General features: G+C 37.1%; 2 long non-coding RNA genes across 2 annotated transcripts; one reads left to right on the top strand and one right to left on the bottom strand.

Moving 5' to 3' along the window:
* Positions 1 to 1,115: 1,115 nt before the first annotated feature.
* Positions 1,116 to 1,605, top strand: LOC141652338 (uncharacterized). Its single transcript, XR_012547155.1, has 3 exons — positions 1,116 to 1,163; positions 1,252 to 1,383; positions 1,519 to 1,605. It is a non-coding gene; the product is annotated as an uncharacterized LOC141652338 (long non-coding RNA).
* Positions 1,606 to 4,636: 3,031 nt separating this feature from the next.
* LOC141652337 (uncharacterized) lies at positions 4,637 to 8,718 on the bottom strand. Its single transcript, XR_012547154.1, has 3 exons — positions 8,653 to 8,718; positions 8,421 to 8,471; positions 4,637 to 4,757 (listed from the first exon to the last, which is right to left on the bottom strand). It is a non-coding gene; the product is annotated as an uncharacterized LOC141652337 (long non-coding RNA).
* Between the last annotated feature and the right edge of the window lie 277 nt (positions 8,719 to 8,995).

Here is an 8,995-nt window from a genome sequence, read left to right as displayed (position 1 = left end):
TGATCACGTTGTTAATGACGATGTGGACATGATGGGTGGATGGTCCGACGCTGATTTACGTGCGGCATTGGAAATTATGGATGACACTTTTGTACCGATTCGTGCACCAGATCCCAAAGTGACAAGCAAACCCATTCGGAAACGTCGTAAACCAAGATTGCCAACCCCATCAGATTGCCCACGGTGGAGGCTGCTAGCAGACGACGATCATTTTTTGTCTTCTGAAGAAGACAGATCTATTGATCCTCAGTCCCAGCCAACACCAACACCAGTTGTCGAACTAGCCGAAACCCCAATTGTTATTGATTTACCTGATACTCCAATGATTCCAGTCGTCCGTCCACCATCTCCGAAACTGTGTGTGGAAGAATCTGAGCAATTGCCTGAAAAACCATTGGTCACTCACCTGTACATTCGTCGTCGTCATGGAAACCGTTTGTCAGGTGATGAAACCACCGGTCCGTGCCAGAAAGCAGAAGAAGAGGGACCAGGTGAGGAAAGCATACAAGGTGAGGAAAGAATAGATCAGTGTCAGAGGGAAGGGGATGAGGGAACCAGATTTCCTACATTATCGGTACCATCAGTTTCTGATCATGTTGATGTCAATAATGTTGATGTCAATACTCCTTCTATTGTGCGTCCTAGAAGAGAGATAATTCCAGCTGCTGCCTATCGATCTCCGTATCTCCAAAGAAACATCAGTGTTATTACTCCTTTTAATAGGGAGGAGAAAATACTGTTGGATTTCGGGCTTTGCTCAACAGTAGAACAAAGGTATTTGACTATGAACTTGTTTTTTAAATCTCAGGTCTCATTTTGTGAATCAGACAATTTATAAATCTTAGGGCTTATATTGTGAATCCAATAGACTGTTTTGCGAATCTGACGGCTTGTTTTGCGAATCTGATTGTTTTGATTGTTGAGTGCGGGATATTCTTTTTCAAAGTAACACTCGAGAGATTGACAAGGAGCATGTTGAGGACTATACCCGAAGGTGATCGAGTATGTTCTGAAGTCAAATATTTGGTGTGAGATCCTAAACAATAATGAGAAGTTGAAATCACCGGATTCTCCTGTTCGTTTATTTGTTCCATACTCCAATGACGGTGTTAGTTTCCCCCCCGGGTTGTCTGGAAAATATTGATGTTTCTTCAGTTCAATTAGTAAGTTTTGGTTTGGTGTTATTATGTTTTGTGAAACCTATTTTCATCTTTATGTTCTTCTTTTCATTTCATCTTGTCTTGTTTTCAGATTTGCACTCCAATCATGTCTACATCATGCCCACCGTTCTTCTTTTGTTTCGACCTTCGATGGAATAAATTGACAGTCATACACCCTATGAATGGAGTAGATGTTAACTATTCTGATTATGTGCAACCTACGGTGCGTCTTTTCCTCCATTTCTGGTTATGCAAAGCTGTGAATTTACTTTTTTTTCGTGAATTCACGATCAAAGTGTTTGACAAGCATGTAACACATCCACATAATTAAGTGCTAATTTAGGTTGTGTCTGTGCAGAAAGACAGGCTCATTAATTGGGTTTCACCAAGATTCGCAGCAGTGGCTGACATGATGCCTGAGTTGTTTATCCCTCCTTCAATTTTGAAGTCTCACAAATGGATACCGGCGTCTATTTGTTTCACCTGTTGGAGCATTACAAAGGGAACAAAACTGACTGTCCTTTAATTATAACTTTTGTAAGATACCTTTACTTAACCTTGTGAACCCGAGAGTTAGATTTGTCGACACAGAGTTAATTTCCTGAAACCTCGGGGCCGATTCGTGAACTTTGGAATAATTATAAGGACTTTTTGTTTTGCATTTATAGGTAAGTCACCTGAAACGCTATGCATTGAAGTTATGCCTTCGAATTATGACCTCCGGTGACAACATGTTGAAAGCTATTGTCGAACGAAGTGCAGAAGAGTGGAATTGTGTGCCTATGTATGACCCATTCCCTTATTAATCATGTTTTGTGAATCTTAGATGTTATTATTGGTTTTATCTGTTGTTCTTAATTTCTGAATCGTGGGTCTTATTATGTGAATCAAAGATCTTGATTTGTGAATCACAGATCTTAAGCTGTCTTATTAATATTTGTCAGGGGCTACCGGCGTCTACCTTATTCTGAAGACGACCTTGTGAAGTTTATTTGGCACCGCAAAGGAAGAGATGTCACACAGTAAGTATTTTTCCCCTTTACTTTTATTTTTTTGTGCTTTTCCCTTGCCCCTTTACTTTAATTTTTATTTTTATTTGGGTAATTCTAGTAATGTTTCTTAATGTGCCTTACTACAAATGAGGCTATGGTGTGTACTGAGTGGATGGAAGTCACACGAGCGGCTTTATCTACGCTTAGACCGCGTCGGAGTTATGGATCAAGTAAGTAGACTACTATCAGCGTTCATTTCATTGTATTATCTGTAATCTTTTGTTTCATTCCTAATATTGTTTTTTAGGTGATTGATATGTTTGGGATTAAGACGACACTTCATCGACCGGATCTTCTCAGACTTGCCATCGACTGTCATCGTGGTTAGCTTTGAACTAGTTTTAATATTCAAGTATCTTGATTATCCCAAATTGATATGGTTTGTAAAATCACCTTTTGTGGTATGTAGAACTGTACAAAGAAGAAAAACCCTTGTATTTGGAATCAATACATCAGTGGGACATACCACCGGTGAATGGTGCCACAATCCGAAAGGTCTGGTCCCTCAACAATTTTTTTTTTTTTTTTTTTTTTTTTTTTTTTTTGTGGCGGACATGTAGGGCTGTAAATTGGAGACTAATCTTTATTATAGCAGGTTTTTATACCGCTGATCAAAGACAAACATTGGTGGGCTTGTATATGCGATATGGAGAGTAAAACGAATTACATCCTCAACTCAAGCAACAACACGATCTTATGATGTACATAATACAACCATAGACATGGTATTAATTATTTGCCTAATCTAACCCTTGACAGTTTGTGAATCGTAGTATATAAAACATTTTTAGTGTACAATCAGTATTAACTCGAAACATTTTCAGGTGGCCAAATTATCTCCTATTTTGGCAAGTAGTTCCCCGTCATATTATCCCATGCGGTTTCTGCACTCTCACAGGGTTATAACTCTCAAAGTTCCTCAACAATCAAATAAGTAAGTTATTCCCTAATGTGTCCGCTTTACGGAAATTAAATATTGTTTACTAAACAGTTGAACACTATACTACATTCAGTTTTGATTGTGGAGCTCACGTGTTGAGGTATTTGAGTATGTTGGACCGTGAGCTCGGTTATTGCGCGAATCTAGACAATTATCAGGTAAGAAACAAGTTGAACAGTATACGTACATGAAATCTGTATTTGAAACTGTGTTGTTCATTAATTTCAACTATAATTTCTTACAATTGCAGAGAATGCCAGATTTTCGAAAGTCTGTAATGATGCAACTACTTTCATGGGATGCAAATACTAGAACGGCATGCAAATCCGGTTCTTTAATAACTTTTGCATATCAAATCCCCATTCATTCATAGTATCCGCGATATTTTGAATAGTAGCGAGCCATGCTTGTCCGTGTATATATTTTGAAATATTTTATGTGTTTTCTGATATAGGAGTATAAGTAGCAAGATGTGCTTGTCTATGGTGGTGATATGATGTGAAGCGGGAGATCGTTCTTCAAAGTATGCTTCTCTGGTTGGGAATTTATTCTTCATGATTGTCTTTGTGAGCGTGTAGTAAAAACGGGCAGCATTTATTCTTTTGCTTTGTGAGTTTTGGGTGTTATGCATGTATACTTACTTATCTCTCGGTTGGTTCGTGGAGAGGTCGTTTCGTCGGAGGCATTTGTCCCTTATGCGTGGAATTTAACTTGTGGTGGATACAATCAAGTATTATGTTAGTATAGTATTAGATGGTATATGCAGGATCTATCAAGTATTCTAGTGAATATGTTATTAGTCATTTAGTTGGGTGCTAATCTGCTTATTTAGTAGATCTCCTTTTGTAATAGTTGATTTTAATCAATGGAATTGATTAGTCGCTTGAATTTGACGTGGATGATATATAAAGCGTCTGATTCGCAAAATGAGACCTGAGATTCACAAAAGAATGTCTGAGATTTAAAAAAAAGACGATATTCACAAAAAGATGGATTCACAAAACAAGTCGAAAAAATGAAACCTGAGATTTACAAAAGAATGTCTGAGATTCAAAAAAAAAAGACGATATTCACAAAAGATGGATTCACAAAACAAGTCGATTCACAATATTAGACCTCGGATTTATATATTGTCATTCACACGGTAGGATTCATGAAATAACGTCTATAATTCACACTAATCCATTTTATATAATATTTAAATTGTGTCATTCACAAAATAAGACCGTTTAGCCAGTCGACCGTTCCTTTCTAATAAGATTACGAATCTTCCTAATAATCGCGAAAATTAGACCCAGGATTCACAAATTAATACCAACAAATAAGATTTCCAGGTCTTTTGTACATATTAAGATTTAAGATTCATAAAACAACCTCTTACATTCACAAAAGAACCTCTCAGATTCACAAAAATAAGATAAACAAATAAGATGTCCATATTTTTGGAAACCAATAATATGTTGCCAAACTAAAAGATCGCTCCTTTCAAAATTGTCAGTGTCTTCTTCAATCATCATATCTATTTCTCAAGGCTTAAGAAGACTCTTTCCTTCATTCTTCATCCTCATCCCCTTCCTCTTCTACTTCTTCGTCCGCTAGCTCTCCCTACGTAAAAGACAAAGCTGGAATTAGAAAGATGTTTACAAACATTAGATGTACAATAATAAAAGTGAGGATCATGCAAAATTGGGTGACACAACGTGAATCACATTCATATAAGCCAACTGTTGTCATTTATGTTACAAAGTGAGGAATTATATCAGGTTATTACATACAATCAGTCTCATTTCTGTGATTCACGAATAAAGATATGTGATTCACATAACAAGACCCAGGATTCACAAATTAAGACCTGGGATTCACAAAGCAACCTCTGGGATTCTCAAAATAAGATAAACAGATAAATAAAATACTTGATTAATATCAGATGTAGTTGCGTAGATGAATACAAACCTGATTCACTGGAGGAAGGTCTGCAAAATCATATGGACAATTCCTTTTGTCGTGGTTACCCTTGCGCTTACAGTTAGCATACAACCTTTTTGCTTTTTCCGCCTTCTTGATTGCCTTATTTTTCTTGCTCACCAACCGTTTACCACAGCCTTTGTTCCTAGACACATTAGGTGGTAAGATGTTGGTTTCTTCCGAACCTTGCACCCAAGAGAGAAGCTCAATCTGTTGTTGTTTTGTCAACGGTTGAGTGTTTCCCTCTAGTTTTGTCCTGAATTCCTTGATTAACTTGGCAAACTCTCTCACATCCGACTCTTCTTTCCTTTTGAGCATACCAACAGCTTAATCAATCTCGGACCACACCACAGACATTCCAATCTGTTTTGTACTGGTATTGTTGTATTTCTCTAACAGATTCCCATTCCAATCATAAACGTCACTTTTGAGTGCATTCTTGCTCCACCTTTGCAAAATATATTTATCAGGTATGTCCTTAAACTTTCCCGAACAAATCCAAATGATGTGACTGCATAAAATACCTCTCCTTTCAAACAGTTTACATGTGCACCTTACATCATTCGTGCTTCTACCGCACTCAACCGCAAATTTTAGTCCTTTCTTTGCATCCTCAACTAACGACACTTCAAAGCTTGTGACAGATCTCGGAGTGTATCCAACCAAACTGCAGGTATTTATTGAAAGCTTCACCTGGTTTTGGAACTCATAGAACATCGCATGGGTATAGCTTCTCACCTTGTGTCTCCCATTTTGACCCATACAAGAGTGTTTCGAGGATTGAATTCGCATTCTCCTCTTCACGGAGCTTCAGCAGGTGCTTTTGGTGGTCAGTGGCGCTTTCATAGCGCACCAAGAACTCAGTTAATGTCCCGTATTTGTTTTCAAACCGCTTAAAGAAACTATTAGCACTCTCTGACCTTTGTGTAGTTCGTAGTAAACCGCCCATTGGCAAATTTAAAAATAAGCGGGTATCCATGTGTGTCTATCAGCGAACTTCCCATTCAACCACGTATTGTCTTCCAAGGAGAAATCGTTCATGACTTTAAGCCACTTCTCTTCAAATTCCCCGGGCTCCAGGTCATCGTCCCATACAACACCGTTCAGACGGGTTAAAAAGTCGGTATCTCTACAAATTTTACTCCCAACCTTGTCGGTTATTTTCTTCATGATGTGCCACATGCAAAACCGATGTTTCATTGCTTTGAACTTAGCCGCAATGAACAAAATCAAATTATCGACCGTCACCATCATTTTATAATAACTAAATTCACGCAGTTTCACATAACAAAGTCATATGATGCACTATTATGTAAATCTCAAGTCTTATCCTCCGATTCGGACTATAAATCATATAGCTTATTTTGTGAATCCTATAGCTTATTTTGTAAATCTGAGGGGTTATTTTGTGAATCTCATGTCTTATCCTCGGATTCGGACTATATAAATTTTGTAGTTAGTTTCAAAACATACCTGAACTCGCTTTAATTATTCCCGGGTCTTCGTCGGTGATGATGTAGTTAGGCTCCTTCCCACCCATAGCCGCCAGAAACGGTCAAATACCCACATGAATGACTCCTCGTTTTCATGTTCTATAAGCGCACATGCAAATGTGATTGACCTTTTATGATGGTCAATGCCCGTGAAAGGCGTGAACGTCATGTTGTACTTGTTTGTACCATAAGTTGGGTCGTATGAAACTCCATCCCCAAACAGAGCATACGCTCTTTGCATGTCACAATCCGTCCGTAAAAATCCTTGTCAATGCGTTCTTGGAATCTTTTTCATAAACAAAGTGGAGCCCTTTTGTTTCAGCTAGGGTGTCTAAGCGTGATTTGAACATTTCCCCATCATGACTGTTCATTAGACACTTCATTTCCTCTCGAAAATTTTTGAATTGCTTGACTGTTGCCCCGACATTTTGAAAACCACCCAATTGTTGAGTGCATAGTTGGTGTGTTAAGCTAGGACCAACATTTGCTTTTGAATTGCTGACAATCATTTGCATATGAAATTCATTGATATTTTCAGCAAGTTTCTCAAATTCCTTATTTTTCACAACATCAAGCGGGTGATTGTGACCCTCAATAAACACGTCAACCATGTACTTGTTCTCATGGAACTTGAACTTTATCATTCTTTGGAATTCCACCTTCTAATCTTTGTTATTCTTGTGGTTGACCCTTTGTTGGAACTCTCTGCCTCTCCTCCACCTTTTTTCACCCTACGTTTAGCAGCTGGTTTTTTCGGTTTGCTCTTTGTACCACCTATTTCTGTTATCTCTGATGCAACGGATTCATCCGCCTTTTCGCAACACCGCTTAGGGCAGGTCGTCTTTTCTTCTTATTACTGACCTTCCCGATTGCAAACCATGCACTTTGTTCTGATAATATCATCACGAAACCTTTTGCTTGAAGATTTCCTTGATTTAAACCCACAAGCAACAACGACGTTTCAAAAACAAAGATCGCCGAGTCTAAGTCAATAAATGTTTTCCCAATCGCTGGTGTAAACTTTTCATCAATCCTATTTATCCATTGTTGGCCGCCACTCGGTGTGTAAGTTATAAGAGTAGTAGGTGTGGAAATAGTTGGTACTTGTAGTGCTTGTTAACACAAAGAGAGAGTAGAAGCTTCACCGCAATTAACATTGGAATCAACAACTGAAAATTGTAGATTCACAAAATAAGCCAAAAGTGCAAGATAGGAGATTAACAAATAAAGTTCCACAATATTAGCATATAAGGTTCATAATCTCTGCCACAAAATAAGTTTCAGGATCTTATAGTCTATATTTCAATAAATAACCTACTAGATTCAAATAATTAGCTCTTATATTTACAAAATAAGCACTCTGATTCACAAAATAGACAATGTTAAACAATCTCTGCCACAAACCAAGCTTCATAATCTTATAGTCTATATTCACTAAATAACCTATCAAATTCACATAATTAGCTCTTATATTCACAAAATAAGCTATCTGATTCACAAAATAAGGAGAATAGCAAAACAATCTCAAAAAAATAACATCTCAAATTCATAAAAGATTGATGTTTCTTCGGTTCAATTAGTAAGTTTTGCCAAAAAGAGCAACATAGGAGATTCACAAATCAAGTTTCACAATATTAGCATCTAAGTTCCTCTGTCACAAACCAAGTTTCGGGATATTAGTCTATATTTTTCAAAATAACCTCTCAGATGCATAAAATTAGCTTCTAGATTCGCAAATAAACTTCTCAGATTCACAAAACCAGACCAAAATAACGTCTCAAATTCATAAAATAGGGACAAAACAGAATACCTGTTGCAATAGCACTCTTATCAGGAGTCGCTGTAGTATCAGGAGTTAGACCTGCAACATCAGCAGGAACACTATAATAAGTAGGACGAAATTGATAAATTTTGATCAAATTCAGGATATTATAGCATACATTCACGAAATAACTTCTCAGATTTACAAAATTCACTCTTAGATTCACAAAATAACCTCACATATTCACAAAATCAGGATAATAGCGAAAAAAGGAGATTACCTGTTTCAACAGCAATATTATCACCAGTTACTGTAATGTCTGTAATCTCCATTGAAATTGAAGCTGCAACGTCAATTTGAGCCTTATTAGCTCTTATATTAACAAATAAAGTTTCACAATAATAATGTTTCAAATTAACAACATAGTAGGAACACCATAATAAGTATGACATCGACAACCATAGATAAGAAAGCATGCAATATTACTGATACAAGACAATTAAAGCATTCAATGGTGCGGACTTGTGCAAACTTTTCAGAATTTGTCATCTTATTTAGTTTTAATCTTACCCAGGTTGTATATATTAGTTATTTAAGTTTCACAAAATAACCTTCTAGTTTCA

Source organism: Silene latifolia, chromosome 4 (genome assembly GCF_048544455.1).
Source record: "Silene latifolia isolate original U9 population chromosome 4, ASM4854445v1, whole genome shotgun sequence".
Lineage (NCBI taxonomy): Eukaryota > Viridiplantae > Streptophyta > Magnoliopsida > Caryophyllales > Caryophyllaceae > Silene > Silene latifolia.
Note: the sequence above shows the minus strand (reverse complement) of the source record. Positions and strands in the feature narration are given on the sequence as shown.